The 18,322-nt window shown below is 45.6% G+C and overlaps 1 protein-coding gene across 4 annotated transcripts in view; it reads right to left on the reverse strand.

The window, feature by feature from the left end:
* NEK6 (NIMA related kinase 6) overlaps nt 1-18,322 on the reverse strand; it is a 206,017-nt gene that overhangs the window by 170,798 nt on the left and 16,897 nt on the right. The gene's annotated exons all lie outside the window — the stretch shown is intronic.

The following is an 18,322-nucleotide window of genomic DNA, read 5'->3' on the forward strand; positions in this document are numbered from 1 at the left end:
CTGCAGTGTATTACACCTTTGGCAGGGCATAACACACTGGCACCCAACGATAGTGTTGCAGGGGTGCTGATGGAGTGGCACAGGGAGTCTCCTCCCTTTGTCCGATCACTTACATGCAATGGTGATAAGTGACGGTGACATCAAGGGGGTTAAACAGTAGGATTCAGAGTTTGTCTCGGATCCTGACCATTGCAGCAGAATGTCAGCTGACTCCCACTGAGATGGCGCAGGCTCGGCTCTAGTGCCCGTGCCACCCCTGCACTATATAATCACTACTAGAGGAGACCCTCATATGCGATGACCCCCCAGCTTATCACACCAGCAGTTGGGGTGGTGTACTGCTCCACAACACAGGCGGGATTGAAGCGCCCACCACAATACCTCCATACTAGAACCTGGATTTGTTGCTAAAGAAAATATGGTTCCAGTCCATAGCAGTCCAGGTTTTCTTCTTCATGCCACCACTGTAAATGAAGGCGACGGTGGCTGGCTGTCAATGGCAGGACACGTAATGGGCATCATGAGAACAAATATCCGGGCAGAGACAGGAGTTTGTAATGAAGGTGCCAACTGTGTCTGGATGGTGGACAATGACACTGTGGGAGCTGCTTGTGCTGATCAGCGGATAAAACGTATTTTTATTGGTGGCCTGTCTGGGCCATCCCGAGCCTGTTCGCTCCCAACACCTCCTAATAGCTAGGTCAGAAAGGTGTGGATGGTGGGCAATTTGTCAAAATGACCGTTTCTCTTAGGCCAGGGCTCGACAAATCCCAGGCGCCAGGTCACCATGGCGATCAGGAATTTTGTCCTGGCGCCTGAGTATGGCTGCCCCCCCACTAATACGGGGCGCTCCCGGCACTCCGCCGCCTCTACGTGGACTTCTCGGACAGTCTGGCAGGGAAGGAGTTTGGCTGTGTGACCCGCGGGCGGAGAACGGGGTGGACAGGGTGGCATCGGGGGAGCAGAGGAGGTAGGTAGGACGCAGTGGGTCCGCATCATGTGCCCCAGGGCGACTGACCGTGCGGATGTGTGTGCGACTCTGTACACTGCCACTGTGTGTGTGTGTGTGTGTGCGATTTTGTACACTGCCGCTGTATATGTTGTTAATGCCCATGTTGTTTGGTTCTAGACTTCTTTATATGTTAATTTAAGAGGTGTTATTTTTGTCGCTGAAAATAAGGCTTTATAAGGTAAAAAAAAAAAAAAATGGCTCCTAACTTTTAGCTGGCTCCTAGATTCCAAGGAAATTTGTCAAGCCCTGTCTCAGGCCAATGATGAGCCTCCTCTCAAAGTCTGTCAAGTGGGTGAAACATCTTCAAGTGCGTTGTAGAGGCACGTCTAGCAGTTAAGATTTCTCACCAAGAGGTACACTATGCAAAAGTATCTTCTGAGAGCCTTTTATAGTGCAGTGGGGAATCACTTTTATGCCCTTTTGTTGCAAGACTAAATGTCTAATCAGACCACTCCTGCACTCATTTACATATCTACTGGAGACATAACTGCATGCCGAATTTTGCAGCAATGTGATATTTGTATCTGGGTACGTTGTTTTTTTCTTGTCAACGAGTATATTTCTAAATGTTTTCCAAACCTACTGATTTCACAGGATCAGTCAGCTGATGTGCATTGGGACCTCGTCACCATTCCCCAATAGCAGCTGTCCAGCCAATGAAAAAAATCGGCCATGTTGGATTCACTTTTGTAATATATGTTTATTTTAGAAAGATACAAAAAATACATTTACAGAACAGCGGCATGCAGAATACCTTGCCCATAATTAAAAAATAATAATTACTCTTGCCTTTTGTATTCACTAGCTAACAATCTGACTGCAATCTGTGCAGCTGACTGAGTCTGGTCTCCTATCTCTCAGGCAAGCTGTGTACAAAGGCCTCCAGACATCTATCCACAGATGGACTCAGGAAGACTGACACTCAATGCCAGAGCTGCAGTGATAACTTTGTCTTGTTGTGGTCCAATGTGACCGTGCTACTTCCTGACATCTAACATGACACCGATCTGGCAGAGATCCTTGGCCGTCTGTGTAACTGACTTCCTGCCTAGTCCCTGGAAGTGATATGCAGGATGTGATGGGTCAGCTGTCCTGTGAACCCAGTGCAACACAATCACCAGCCCAGTACAATAACTCCGCTGGGAACGACCCATTCCCTCACATTAAGGGTTTTTTCTGCGGATCTTCAAAACACTGTCCCTTCCCGCATTTTGCAGAATGGACCGTCCTGCCCTCTATAGAACAGTCCTACTTTTTTTGTGGGTGCCGGGCGCATTTTTTGAGGCCCCACTGAAGTGAATGGGTCCACATCCAACCCACAAAAAACGCGGATAGGATGCAGACAAAAAATACGGTTATGTGCATGAGCCCTAAGGCCGCTCTCACACAGTCAGGCCTCTTGCACATGAACGTGTGCTGTCCGTGCCCATGCTGCGGCCTGCAAATTGCAGACCGCAATGCAGGGGCACGACCGTGGGCCAGCCGCATGCGGATCAAGTGAATGGGGTCCGCGATCTCTAGCCAGTTTCTCTATGGATTCCTATGGGAGCCTCAATGTCGGTCTCCTAGGAATGAATAGAGACTTCTTGTCCCCCGTCAGTTGGTCACATGACACGGCTGAGGACTAGGAGGAGGTCAGAACTCACAAATAGTCACTGATGAGAAGATTACCTTCACTACAGTTTACATCATGCACCTTTCTAACAGGTCCGAGAATAAACATTTTATGAGAGTGCTTCTTTAAGCTGCATCGGCAAAGAAAGAGTGGTTCGAAAATGTCAGTGAGCATATAATGTTACCGTTGTCCTATATTTTACAACAACATTTTCTAAGGCAATTGCGATTGTGACCACAATGCACTCTAACGAAATAGAATAACAAATGACCTCACACGAGACGACAGCTGAGGGAACATACTTTACACTGCATGTTTATTCGGGCACGGAGTACTTTTTCTCCTTGTGTATAATGGGCTTATTGTGAATTTTATTAAAATTATGTCAGTTTAGTCAATTTAGTTTTTGGCATACTTTAAAATAATTTACTCCAAAAATCATTTGGTTGATAATTCTGCCCCATGAACCTGCAGAATTTCCATTAAAAGGCCTTTTTTCGGTAATGATTTTGCTTTCCTCTGGGATCTACGCAGAGCTCAGACAATGTCAGGAAAAGGGGTGTCCGTGATAAAGGCAGGGAACCCTGTCAAAAGCCACACTGACGCTTCCTGAACAACAAGTGATATAAGGAGGCGACTGGTCTGTCAAGTTCTTGGACTTACTAACTGGCATATGGCATTACAGGGGGTTTCCAGAATGTTTTTTTGGGATACAAACACTGCAGCGGCATTTAAAGAGAATTTCCCATCTCAACATTCCAAACATTTTTGCAGCGTATTGCTAGGACAGACAGGTGGGGGTCTCGCAGCTGGGACCCACTCCCATCTTGTGAACGTGGCCCTTCATTCATGGCTATGGGAGTTCTGACTCTGCTATCTGTGCAGTCCCACAGCGGACTGGGCCGCTTACTCTCCATTCAGTCCTATGATACCCACAATTTTTTTTATAGCGTGTATGCAGAGAATGCAAAAAATCTGTTAAAGTAGACTCCCCCATGGCCAACATAATATCACAAAACCGCAATACCCTTTTAAGTGTCCGTCCGCGGGGGCCCCCTCTGATCAAGAGAACCTGGGCCCGTATTCAACTCTATGGGAGTGCCAGAGATAGCTGAGCACTTGTACTCTGCAGTCCCTTAGCACTGAACAGAGTGATGGGCACACGTGCATTTCGGCGGTCAGACCCCTGCCAATCAGTCACTTTTCCTGTATCCATAGTTCTTGCAATGGGACAACCGCTTTAAAGACCGCTCTCCTTACATATCACAAAAATATCAGCTCTGGTGCATCCTTTCTTACAACTGTTCCATGTGCTGTCCATCTGTTATTCCTCTTGGAAATAACTGACAACTCGCTGCTTCAATTCTCCCGAGACATGTTACCACCACAGTGACAGTGTCCGACTGTGTAAGGACTAACCCTGCTGACAAGTGGAAGAGTAACAACCAGTTGTCAACCTGTTCATGCATTTCCAGGAGGAACAACAGAGGAACGGCACATCAACTTCTAAGAATGAGTTCTCCGGAAACACGCTCATTTACAAGGAATTCAATTATTTATTAAAAAGGAGCCATGTCAGGGAAACTGCCAGGTCCTCCTTAAAGCGCTGCAGGTCCAATACGTACAATAGACCATGGCTAGCATGGAAACCCTTTAATTACATTAAGTGTCTTGTTCTGCAAGCAAAACGAGCAAGCCAAACAAAGGTTAGAAACACTATGTGTACCTGCACACGGGTGTGAGTGAACATGCAGAAGATCTGCGCATAATTTTGTGTGTTTCTGCACCAAAAAACGCTGATTTCCGTTTTTGGTGTGGATTTGTTGCGGTTTTGCTGCAGATCTCACCCTTCACTTGAAAAGGGTGAAATCAGCAGCTAAAACTGCAAAAATAACAGACATTCTGCAGATTTGGAAATCCGCACAGCTGGTCAATTTCTGCACAGAAATAACCCACAAAGTGTCCATGAGATTTGTTCAATTTGTGCTTTATTTTCTACACAGGGAAAAATGGGTGTATTCCACAACAGGTGCAGGTACCCCAAGGCTCTCAGACATGCAGCTCGAGGCACCCCAAAGCACCAAGACACCACAGATGGCACTACTATCACATCACCCTCTGACCAGGAGCAGCACGGATCCCACAGGCTTATACACTAGGGCCTCAGTCACCGGAGCTCTGCTTACTATCACAGCACCATATATACACTGTACGAGACCACGCACAGTCCTTACACCCGCACTCAGCACGATCATTACTTGGTCCATAAAGAAATGGCAAATATTCAATATCCTTTGGTCGTCTATACCTCTTGCCACATATTTTGCACTTTGGTGACTAGGGGCAAACTGGCTGTAGACCCACTTCACAGGGGGCAGATGCCACCTGAGCCCTCCTCACAGCCACCGGCCGGCTACATAACGATCTGATGCTCTCTGCATTAATTAAAGGGGTATTCCAGTAAGTAAAAGTTCTCTGGGACTCCCATATAAACTAATGGAGTGGCTGTGCACATGTGCGACCAGCGCTCCGATCATTTCAGGGAAGCCCCCGTACCCATGATCATTTTCCCAGCGGTAGGACCCCCACTGATCTAATAGTTATCCCCCATCCTATGGATAGAGGATAACTTTTACCTACCAGAATACCCCTTTAAAGGGAACCTGTCACCGGGATTTTGGGTATAGAGCTGAGGACATCGGTTGCTAGATGGCCACTAGCACATCCGCAATACCCAGTCCCCATAGCTCTGTGTGCTTTTATTGTGTAAAAAAAACGATTTGATACATATGCAAATTAACATAATAGAGTCATATCTTACTTGTGTGACCAGAGAAGAGTCATTTTCAAGCTCTGACTCCTCTCAGGTTAATTTGCATTTGTATCAAATAGTTTTTTTTACACAATAAAAGCACACAGAGCTATGGGGACTGGGTATTGCGGATGTGCTAGCGGCCATCTAACAACCCATGTCCTCAGCTCTATACACAAAATCCTGGTGACAGGTTCCCTTTAATGATCGAAGCCAACTGCCACAGGTGCCCTTCAGAATTCAACTGTATCGTCATCCTCAGGGAGGTGAAAAGTTCAATACTGTGGCGAGGGCGGCAGTATTTTGTGCAGCACTACGGTATTTGGTTCTGCTGGGGTGGTATATTATGCTGCAGGCCCAGCCTATTTGTGTTGCACTACCTTCTGTCAATTTGGACCCGCCTATGCGGGGCCACTTTAAAAAAAAAATTCCAGGGCCACTATAGGTTCCAGGTCAGTCCCTGGAGGTCGTCCAACCTCTGGGACAGTCACCGGTCCTAAGAATGAAGAGGCAGCAGTGCTGACTCAGCGTCGCCCCTACAGGAGCGCTTCCGGCCAGCCACGTTGTAGAATACAGATCCAAGTGAATGAAGCCAGATGCACAGCTGGGGGCCTGCTGCCCCTCATGATTTGACACCCCTCTACAAGAAGACAATATACCTTTAACGGTCATAGCCCTCGTGATGAATTCCAACCTTTATCAGTCACTAAGGAAATCAATGCTGTGATTCACAGTGAACAAGGCTCGTCTAGCCGCTATGAAACTCGAGCATCCTTTGGACGAAAGCCATTGTCTCACTGCCGTAGCCAAATTTATAACCGTTCCAACTGTTATGAACAGAACTGTGTAAAATGTTTGCACATAAGATATTAGCAATGATAATGGAGTGTGACCGGATTACTGCAATACAGTACCTATATACGTCTTCATGTGACCCCCATGAAATAACAATGAGGGATCATCTTTTTAGACCACTGTATTGTATTGTTCTTCTATTCTTCCTCCTAGAAATGGATGAATAAATTGGCAATTGGATTATACCATTCCCCTTGTCAAAAATGGCGCGTCACTACACAGTCTCAAACTGTCCAATAAGTGCTGCCAGTATCCGAGTATGTAGGGACGCAAACTTCAAGCGTCAACGCACAATTGTCCATTTATACATAGGATTTGCAGGAGGAATAACAGAGGAATGGCACAACATATTACTTAGTGCAGGTCCAGACAGCCAGGATACGCCATCTATCTGGGCCATTGCATGATGTGATCGGCCTTTAGATGTCATTTACCTGGCTATGCAATAATCCACTAACACTTCTTACATTCATATTTGCTAGTAAAAAAACACTGCTGGTTTAGCAAACAAATTCTGGAGGCTGGCCATAAAAAAAGCAATTTCCATGCATTAGGGTCCATACACACATGAATTTGGCACTTTTAATTGGCCACCTGCGGTTTTTGTGGCGTTTTTTTCAGCCATTTTCTGCACACATTGCCCCAAATTTACTAATGTGTCAGCTCCAAAAATATGCTTACAAAGTGTGTCAATTTGACGCTTCTATGGTTTCTACAATTTTCCCAGACATGCTTGACAAGGGGTAAGACGCCCCATTTTGCACCACAATTCTGGTGTAGTCAGAGACTCTGGGACCTGATGCAGGTCGGAGCAGCCTAAGCTTACGCCACGTTTAAGATCAGTACATCTGGGCCAGTGTGTTTGCCCACTAGCATTTTCTTCCTGGCGTTTTTTGCATGCAAAATGGCTGGAAAAAAAAAAATCACAGAATGCTGAGGTGATCAAAAGAAGCCAGACAGACACCACCTAATGAGCAAATATTTCTTGTGTGTCCTGTGTTTCATACGTCCCACAGAATTTCAGTTAACAACTGAAGCTGGTGTTTTTACCACAACAAAAACACACTAAAAGCACAAAAAAAAAAAAAAAAAAACGTCCACTAATAATCTACGTGTGAAAGCACCTTCATGTGGACAACCCATTGAGGGTCACTTACTAATACCAGTTTGGAGTAAAAAAAAAATAAAAAATAAAAAAAAATAAATGTATTCCTGGAAACAGTAAAGGTTAACAAAAAAAAACAAACTCCACTAAGGGACTGTAGTAGTTTTCACTCAAGGTGTACGGACATAAATCAGGAGCATTCTCTGACAGCGCAGGGACTATCAAAGTCCAGGGTAAAAAGCCAGACCCCCACAGATTTCACTGTGCACTATGTAACGCTTCATTACCCTTGTGGTGGCGGGGTGTTACATATCGCCACAGGTTCCTGTATGCTTGTCAGCCAGGTGATACAGTCAGGTCCATAAATATTGGGACATCGACACAATTCTAACATTTCTGGCTCTATACACCACCACAATGGATTTGAAATGAAACCAACAAGATGTGCTTTAACTGCAGTCTGTCAGCTTTAATTTGAGGGTATTTACATCCAAATCAGGTGAACGGTGTAGGAATTACAACAGTTTGCATATGTGCCTCCCACGTGTTAAGGGACCAAAAGTAATGGGACAGAATATTAATCATAAATCAAACTTTCACTTTTTAATACTTGGTTGCAAATCCTTTGCAGTCAATTACAGCCTGAAGTCTGGAACGCATAGACATCACCAGACGCTGGGTTTCATCCCTGGTGATGCTCTGCCAAGCCTCTACTGCAACCGTCTTCAGTTCCTGCATGTTCTTGGGGCATTTTCCCTTCAGTTTTGTCTTCAGCAAGTGAAATGCATGCTCAATCGGATTCAGGTCAGGTGATTGACTTGGCCATTGCATAACATTCCACTTCTTTCCCTTAAAAAACTCTTTGGTTGCTTTTGCAGTATGCTTTGGGTCATTGTCCATCTGCACTGTGAAGCGCCGTCCAATGAGTTCTGAAGCATTTGGCTGAATATGAGCAGATAATATTGCCCGAAACACTTCAGAATTCATCCTGCTGCTTTTGTCAGCAGTCACATCATCAATAAATACAAGAGAACCAGTTCCATTGGCAGCCATACATGCCCCCGCCATGACACTACCACCACCATGCTTCACTGATGAGGTGGTATGCTTAGGATCATGAGCAGTTTCTTTCCTTCTCCATACTCTTCTCTTCCCATCACTCTGGTACAAGTTGATCTTGGTCTCATCTGTCCATAGGATGTTGTTCCAGAACTGTGAAGGCTTTTTTAGATGTCGTTTGGCAAACTCTAATCTGGCCTTCCTGTTTTTGAGGCTCACCAATGGTTTACATCTTGTGGTGAACCCTCTGTATTCACTCTGGTGAAGTCTTCTCTTGATTGTTGACTTTGACACACATACACCTACCTCCTGAAGAGTGTTCTTGATCTGGCCAAATGTTGTGAAGGGTGTTTTCTTCACCAGGGAAAGAATTCTTCTGTCATCCACCACAGTTGTTTTCTGTGGTCCTCCTGGTCTTTTGGGGTTGCTGAGCTCACCGGAGCGTTCCTTCTTTTTAAGAATGTTCCAAACAGTTGTTTTGGCCACGCCTAATGTTTTTGCTATCTCTCTGATGGTTTCTTTTGTTTTTTCAGCCTAATGATGGCTTGCTTCACTGATAGTGACAGCTCTTTGGATCTCATCTTGAGAGTTGACAGCAACAGATTCCAAATGCAAATACTTGAAATGAACTCTGGACTTTTTATCTGCTCATTGTAATTAGGATAATGAGGGAATAACACACACCTGGCCATGGAACAGCTGAGAAGCCAATTGTCCCATTACTTTTGGTTCCTTAACAAGTGGGAGGCACATATGCAAACTGTTGTAATTCCTACATCGTTCACCTGATTTGGATGTAAATACCCTCAAATTACATCTGTCAGTCTGCAGTTAAAGCACATCTTGCTTGTTTCATTTCAAATCCATGGCGGTGGTGTATAGAGCCAAAAATGTCAGAATTGTGTCAATGTCCCAATATTTATGGACCTGACTGTGTATGCTCACAACAAATCTCTCACTTCCCGCCAGCTGATCGCTATTACCTTGCAGCTCTCTCTACACGTTTGTTTCAAGCCTTGTTCACATTTCCAACTCCATTTGACGTCCGTGAAAAAATCATCAGTGAAGGATCCGTGTTAAGTTTGTGTGTCGATCCGTATTCCACGGACACTGCTCAGCTGAAAATACATTTATAAAGCATCTCCCATCAGTGGTCAATGAAAAAAGGAAGAAACACGGACGCCATCCGTGAAGATGTTTCTTCACGGACTCAAACTACAATGGGCGTGTTTGGTCCGTATCATCGACCAAAGTGGTGCAGGTCGCTGTGGTTTTTTTCACTGACCTATGGTCAGTAAAATAATACTATGTGAACAGACACATAAAAATCTGGCCAGCACAGGTGAAAAAAGAAATGTGAATAAGGCCTTAGTGTGTGTGGCAGAGCCGATTCCTGACGTCTCCTTCTGTTCATGTGTCCTGAACAGGGAGACGGAAAAAAGCTGCAGACAAACACGTCTGACAGCAACTTACATCCTTGAGCACGAAAGGATTGAGCGGTTGAAATCCAAGTGCCCGATCCTTACTTCCCTCGACAACTGGAAGAGAGTCGGGAGCACCCGCGCACATTAGATGGTCGGCCGTTCGGACTGCAGCTTAGAGGGTCCATTGTCGCCATTAGCTTAACACACTCTGGGGGAATTTAACACTTGCTGCCTGAAGGGTTGCTAGAGAAAAGGAAATTCCTCTTGGCTCGACCGATAAGAAATTTTTGGAATACTAAGAGCGAAAGTCATGGAATTTAGCTGTGTGTGAACATGACACGAGAACACATACAGACGCATGCAAAATCCTTTCATACATTAATATCTTTGTGCTCTGGTATTCCTGTAAGAAAAGGAATGCTGTGTATAAGCTCACAGAGGCAGAAATGATACTTTATGCATAATGTGTAGCGGTATATGTGAGCATTACTAATGGGCGGCACATTCCAGCCCCCCTCCATCCACAAGTGGTGGGAGATGTAAACTTCTGTCCAATCACTTGTACAAACAAAATTTTGCACAAAATTATTCAAACCCTAAACGGAAAGACGGAAAGCCAAACACAAGGACCTGTTTCCCAGAAAGAGGTAGTGCTGTCCCACGAAAAATATTCAAAGTTTTTCAAACCAGTACCTGGATCTGAATACATTTTATTTGAATGTAATTAACATTTTTGTATAAAACTATCTGTATAGCGCCCCCTGCCGTTTGATATTTTTCTAATTTCTGTGTCCATCTGAGACAGAAGCACATGCTCAGTTCCTTCCTTCAGCTGCCACCGGCTGCAGCAGAAAGGACACGCACCCCGAAAAAGGACAATTCCTCTGAGCTTCTAGCTTGAAATAAATGTAGCAGAGCCAATTGGAGCAATGAATGGGGAGATCCCTGGATCCATGTGAGGTACAGGGCTGGGTCTAGTTTTGTTAGATGTACTCTGATTTTCATTTTTTACATTATTATTTACATTGTTTTTTTTCCCCCTAAGACTGGCGTGTCTTAGTAAATGACCCTCCAGGTATATATACGTGTAGGCTCATCATGTTACATGATGCCATATCATTACTGTCCCAAGTGTAGGTATCCTTAAAGAGGACCTTACATGGAATTTTTTGTGTTTAATTAAGTACCTTTACTTGCTTGGTACCCTCCGCTGATGCTGCCATCCTTGTTCTTTTTTTCAAATACACCTCGCATGCCTCGTTGTGCCCCCCTGCAGGTTTCGGGCCCAATATGTTAATACTGAGCATCGGTACAGGGAGGAGGAGACACCAGGGTTTCTCAGTGGAGGTCTCCTTCTCCCTGGCTGTGCCACGGTCCAATTGCAGCAGAAAGCATCAAAGCCAGGGAGAAGGAGACGCCCACTGAGAAACCCTGGTGTCTCCTTCTCCCTGTACAGATGCTCAGTATTAAAGGGGTATTCCCATCTGAGACAAAGGGGGCATACCGTTAGGCTATGTCCCCATTGTCTGATAGGTGCGGGTCCCACACCTACACCAAAAATTGGAGCGGGGAAGGTGGTGGATAGAGGACCCCAGGCCACCACCAATCGCTCTCCCCATAGTAGTGAATGGGAACGCACTGCTCTTGCGCAGCCACCCATTCATTTCTATAGGGCCGACGGAAATAGTCGTGCCAGAATTAGTCTATTTATGGCTGCCCCATAGGAATGATTGAAGGGTGCATGCGTAGTGTGCCCCCCAACAGTTTCAGGGCTCCGTCCTCAGTGTCTGTGGAACCCGGACCTATCAGACAATGGGGGCATATCCTAGCGATATGCAACCATTGTATCAGATGGGAAATCCCTTTAACATACTGGGCGAGAAAACTCCAGGGGAGGTACAACGGGCCACACGAGGCGTATTTGAAAAAAAACAACCCAGCAAGTAAAGGTGATTAATTAAACAAAAAAAAAAATTCCATTAAAGTGCAAACATAGGCGAGCATAAAGCAATCGCATAAAATCCCACACATACAACACAATAACAGTAAGCAGTTATATAGAGTGCATCCCTCTGCTTCGGTATGTCAAACAGCCAGTGAAGCCCCACCAGACAATGCGGAGCAGGGATTTCAGAAGACATATGGTGCACAGATGAGTCACAGAAAGCTAAGGTGTTCATGGTATGTGCGATTCCGATGAAATCTCAGATTGCTTATAATAACAAGGCTGGTATAAAAGGCTCCACTTCCAAGATGTTAATGCAGGATTCAACAAACGGACATGCTAGTACAAACAACCTCTGCTTTCCTGACTTTTCCTGTAAATCAACCATTTTATAGTAAATATAGCTTAGCTTTTTGGATTAGCTTTGCTTCCCCCCTGCGTGGTTCAAGGAGTGAGGCTCCAACAGTCCAGAAAATACTCCAGCCCCTGGGTGGAGTTGTTGTTACTCCTCTTTTACAGAGTAAATCTGCTGGTACCAAAGTGTACAAAGGTGTAAAAACGTCCATGCAACAAAATAGTCACACAGAAGGTTTAAAAGTCGAAAAAAAAAGGGTCAGGCGACTTTTTTTGACCCCCTTTGTTTGTCTTAAAGCAGGCATCCTCAAACTGCGGCCCTCCAGCTGTTGCAAAACTACAACTCCCAGCATGCCCGAACAGCTTACAGGTATCAGCCTACAGCAGGGCATTGTGGGAGTTGTAGTTTTACAACAGCTGGAGGGCCGCAGTTTGAGGATGCCTGTCTTAAAGGGAACTTGTCAGGTTCTATGCTTCACTAACCACCAGAAGCATGAAATAAGGAGACTGGGGGTCACTTACTAATATCAGGCAAAATCTTGTCATATATTGTTGCACAGGTGTTGTTACGGCGTATTTGCTACTTAGCAGTGGTGGGACCTGGCTCACCCATCCACGTACTCGTTAATTTAAACGCGTCTGTTCACATATCAGTATTTTATTATTTTTTACTGACACATGGAAAGAGTTATAAAAGTGGAGTGAGAGGTGTACTGGACTGCCGGAGGTACGCCTAATTAATGAGGAGGCCTGCACGGGCATAAAAAGCTGGTCTTTCAGAAATGACCCCCGTTCTCTTTTACTCTGAAATGCTGCACATTTCAGAAAAAACACACACTGCTCAAAAAAATAAAGGGAACACAAAAATAACACATCCTAGATCTGAATTCATTAAATAAATATTCTTCTGAAATACTTTGTTCTTTACATAGTTGAATGTGCTGGACAACAAAATCAAACAAAAATAAAAAAAATGGAAAATCAAATTTTTCAACCCATGGAGGTCTGGATTTGGAGTCACACTCAAAATTAAAGTGGAAAAACACACTACAGGCTGATCCAACTTTGATGTAATGTCCTTAAAACAAGTCACAATGAGGCTCCGTAGTGTGTGTGGCCTCCACGTGCCTGTATGACCTCCCAACAACGCCTGTGCATGCTCCTGATGAGGTGGCGGACGGTCTCCTGAGGGATCTCCTCCCAGACCTGGACAAAAGCATCTGCCAACTCCTGGACAGTCTGTGGTGCAACGTGACTTTGGTGGATAGAGCGAGACATGATGTCCCAGATGTGCTCAATTGGATTCAGGTCTGGGGAACGGGCGGGCCAGTCCATAGCATCAATGCCTTCATCTTGCAGGAACTGCTGACACACTCCAGCCACATGAGGTCTAGCATTGTCTTGCATTAGGAGGAACCCAGGGCCAACCGCACCAGCATATGGTCTCACAAGGGGTCTGAGGATCTCATCTCGGTACCTAATGGCAGTCAGGCTACCTCTGGCGAGCACATGGAGGGCTGTGTGGCCCTCCAAAGAAATGCCACCCCACACCATTACTGACCCAATGCCAAACCGGTCATGCTGGAGGATGTTGCAGGCAGCAGAACGTTCTCCATGGCGTCTCCAGACTCTGTCACGTCTGTCACATGTGCTCAGTGTGAACCTGCTTTCATCTGTGAAGAGCACAGGGCGCCAGTGGCGAATTTGCCAATCTTGGTGTTCTCTGGCAAATGCCAAACGTCCTGCACGGTGTTGGGCTGTAAGCACAACCCCCACCTGTGGACGTCGGGCCCTCATATCACCCTCATGGAGTCTGTTTCTGACCGTTTGAGCAGACACATGCACATTTGTGGCCTGCTGGAGGTCATTTTGCAGGGGTCTAGCAGTGCTCCTCCTGTTCCTCCTTGCACAAAGGCGGAGGTAGCGGTCCTGCTGCTGGGTTGTTGCCCTCCTACGGCCTCCTCCACGTCTCCTGATGTACTGGCCTGTCTCCTGGTAGCGCCTCCATGCTCTGGACACTACGCTGACAGACACAGCAAACCTTCTTGCTAAAGCTCGCATTGATGTGCCATCCTGGATAAGCTGCACTACCTGAGCCACTTGTGTGGGTTGAAGACTCCGTCTCATGCTACCACTAGAGTGAAAGCACCGCCAGCATTCAAAAGTGACCAAAACATCAGCCAGGAAGCATAGGAACTGAGAAGTGGTCTGTGTTCACCACCTGCAGAACCACTCCTTTATTGGGAGTGTCTTGCTAATTGCCTATAATTTCCACCTGTTGTCTATCCCATTTGCACAACAGCATGTGAAATTGATTGTCACTCAGTGTTGCTTCCTAAGTGGACAGTTTGATTTCACAGAAGTGTGATTGACTTGGAGTTACATTGTGTTGTTTAAGTGTTCCCTTTATTTTTTTGAGCAGTGTATTTTTAGAAAGAGCTGAGCGTGCAGAGAAGTGTCCGCTGGGCGGCCCTTGCTATTTGCATCAAGGGAGAAGCCGGTCAATTAAGCAGAGCATGGAGGGGAGTAGCTGGTGGGGAGCCGCCCAGTGGAAACATTTCTCCATATGCCCAGAACTTTTTAAAACCAGGTTTTCTCCGAAACCTGCAGCATTTCAGAGTAAGGGCTCATGGACACGACTGCGCTCGGCCCAGGAAAAACATGGCTCATGCGTCGGTGAGGAGTGCAGGTTAGGTCATCAGTATCAGGAACTGCTAGGTTGTAATTCGGTTATGTGTTGTGTACACGCGGGGTGAAGGATCTTCACTGGAGACCACTACATCTTTAAACATACTGCAACTCTGCAGAATCCTGACTGTGACCTCCTGTTAGAGTTCATTTACACGAATGTAAGGGCTTCGTGTCCGTACAAATAGCGGTCCGCAATACACAGGTACCAGCCATGTGAATCCCGTATTGTGGTGTGGACCCATTGAGTTGAGCTGACCTATTGAATGGGTCTGCAATCCGCAGAATACGGCAAAAGATAGGACATGTCCTACCTTTTGCAGTGCAGGAAGATGGACCCAAAAGCTCACAGAAGCCCTTCTGAGTGTTTCAGTGGGCTTCCGATCCGAGCCTCCGGTCCACAAAAGATAGGACATGCCCTGTCTTTTGCCACATCTTACACATCGCGGTCCCATTCAAGTCAATGGTCCACAATACGGGCACGGAGGCCTTAAGTTCATATGAATGAGCCCTTAATCCGACACTGCAGCGCGATGACAAAACCGCTAATGATTTCTTTAATCACAGCAGCAGTCCCATGAAAGTCTAACATCATTTTTTTTTAAATTGAGAAAAAAAGACAGAATCAGCAGGTGGAGCACAATGTCATTACACAGCAATCCCCAAATACGTTAGGCCTCATGCACCCGACCGTAGGCGGCCCGTGTTCGTATTGCAGGCCACAAACAGCGGGTCTGCAATATACGGGCTCTGGCTGTCTATGCACAGCATCACGGACGCAGACCCGTTCACTTGAATAGATCCACAATCTAGGAGATACGGTGCGGTGTGAAACTGAGGCACGGATCAGAAGCCCACTGGAGCACTATGGAGTGCTTCCGTGGGTTTACTGCCTCCGCATGCACTACTTTTTTGCAGTGCAGACCACTGGATGCGGATCGCAGACTCTATTCAAGTGAATGGGTCTGCGTCCGCAGACGGCGGGCACAAGGTCGGTGCCCGTGCATCGCAGACCGCAATTTGCGGTCCGAAGCACATAAAAGGCCGGCACATGGTGGTGTGCAAGAGCCCTTACTATCAAACGCAGATTATACATGCAAAGTTGAAGCTACACTTTCAAAAGTTTTTTATTTTTTATTGGACTTAAACCTCAGACATTTTTATAGTCTTACAGCTTAAAAATAGAATGGACAGATTTCATTTTCAAGGTTAATGTAAAAACCGTTTACTGTACATTTGGCCAAACCACGAAATAGCAAAGTAAAGTCATGGAGGCCCTCCAACGAGCAGAACATCAGAGCTCTCTGCTTTCACCCTATGGCAGGATTTCTGAGAACTCAAAAGAAAAAAAAAAATTGAGGGGAATTTCAACTATTTCCAAAACAAGTGGACAGATGCCACATTTCTCCGCTCCGAAAAAAGAAAGCACCAGAAAGTCTTAAGACTGTTAAAGTCAGCACCTTAAACCGATGAGTAGAAAGGTAAAAACTAGGGGTTCGGCTACACGGCAGAGCTCAAGAATCGCAGAAATGAATGGCCTTATAGCACAACTTGCACATGTGCCACCAGGACCAGAAAAAAATAAAATAAACACTATCAACACAGAAAATCTGAATTTTCAATAGTTTGCTATATACTTTGAAGTAACATTGAACTGCAGAATTTTTTACCTAAAAATTTTGTTAAATCCAAAATTTTGTGTGAATCCAGCCTCATGCACGCGCACTTATTTTCATCCGTGTCCGTTCAGTTTTTCTTTGCGGCTTGTATGCGTAACCATTCAACAGAAAAGACTCCGTATGCATTCCATGTCCATGTGTCCGCATGACCGTTCCGCAAAAAAACAAAATACATCCAATTATTGTCCTCATTACTGACAAGGATAGGACTGTTCAATTAGAGGCCGTTCTATCTGTGGAGCGTAAAGGTCGTGTGCATGAGCCCGTAGAGTAGTCTTCCACTTTTTGTGCTTGTTCACGATTTCATGGTCCACATCCCCTTCAATATTTAACCAAAACAAATATGTATTCTACCAAGAGGGAACTGAGAACATTTTGTTTCCTTTTGCAGGTTTTCAATCACAAAACATTGGGGAACCGACTGTGTATCTGATGGATAGGCACACAAATCGTGTGGTCTGCAACGTAACCCTTGACGCAGAGAAAAGATTTATTTTTTTCTTATTTTCTCATCTTGGCCTCATAGGTTATAAGGATGCCAGAAACAGGACTCCAGAGAGAGGAGGCTACTGAAAAGCTGCAAAGACCGCTATTTGTTAGGTGTCCAGGGAACCATGTCAGCTCGCATATTAGGAGTTATCCGTCTGATTTTTATGTAAAGGGCAGAAGAAGCATTACTCACCTCTCCAATCCCCCAGCACTGTTTTGACTCCCACTGGGTCCCGACCCACCTATGCATCCTGGGCCCAGCTCAACACACAGGAAATGGCAAGAGATGCCTGCTCAGCCAATCACTGCCCACCTCACTGCTAGGCTCCACCTCCCTGACATGACCTCCCCCTCCCTGCCATGATCTCCCCCTCCCTGCCATGACCTCCACCCCAGTCAGTGGCTGGGCAGGCATTTTCTGCGTGGCAAATTGGATCATGAAGTGGAAAGCAGCAAGCACTTGACAGTCGCCAGAAAGGCAGCAGTGGGGGATCAGTAAGGTAACTAATGCTTTTTTTTTTAACCCATCCTACCCCTTACATTAAAAAAAATGATCCCACCAGACAACCCCTTTAAGAGCTCATGCACATGGCAGATCATAAATGTACCAAAGTGCACAGAGGCTGCGTAGCTCCCTCATTTTCTTCTAGTATTGCTATGCGGCATCTGATGGGATATGTCATATTGGTTTTCTGTAGGGTAAAGATAACATGCGATGCAGCATAAAACAAATAATTGGTCGGCAGCACATCGGGGACGTGCTGCCAACATACAATGAAACTGTATGGGGATGAGCAGTAAACGCAGACCGTGACTGGAAACACAGCGCGTGTCAGCCAGGGCCCCCCTGACCCGAACTCACAGTACTCATAGTGATTCTGATACAGTCAGCTGGTATCTGATTGCAGGGCTACTGCAATGTACTCTCATCATGATCTATCAGACAGACTGGCTACATCACAAATCACTATGAAGCAGTCAGCTTGGGTCAGGGAAGCCGCGATCGGCCCAGAAGATGCGGCAGATTCCAGTCGTGTGAATCAGCCCTAAACAAGGGGGCAACAATCGGGAATAAAGGACCAGTTCCCAATCATTGCCCTGTGTATTGGTCCATGTGTCTAATAAGAAAATCCTTTCTATTTTAATCTCATAGAGCCCATCTTTTAAAGTGCCAATGATTTTAGGTGTCATCTTGTCATCTGACTTTGCAATATAATTATAAGATGACTCAAAGCGTAAAACCAGCTTCACACTACTCGCACGTCGCAACCGAAGGCAAAAAAAT

This window comes from Bufo bufo, chromosome 8 (assembly GCF_905171765.1).
Source record: "Bufo bufo chromosome 8, aBufBuf1.1, whole genome shotgun sequence".
Classification (NCBI taxonomy): domain Eukaryota; kingdom Metazoa; phylum Chordata; class Amphibia; order Anura; family Bufonidae; genus Bufo; species Bufo bufo.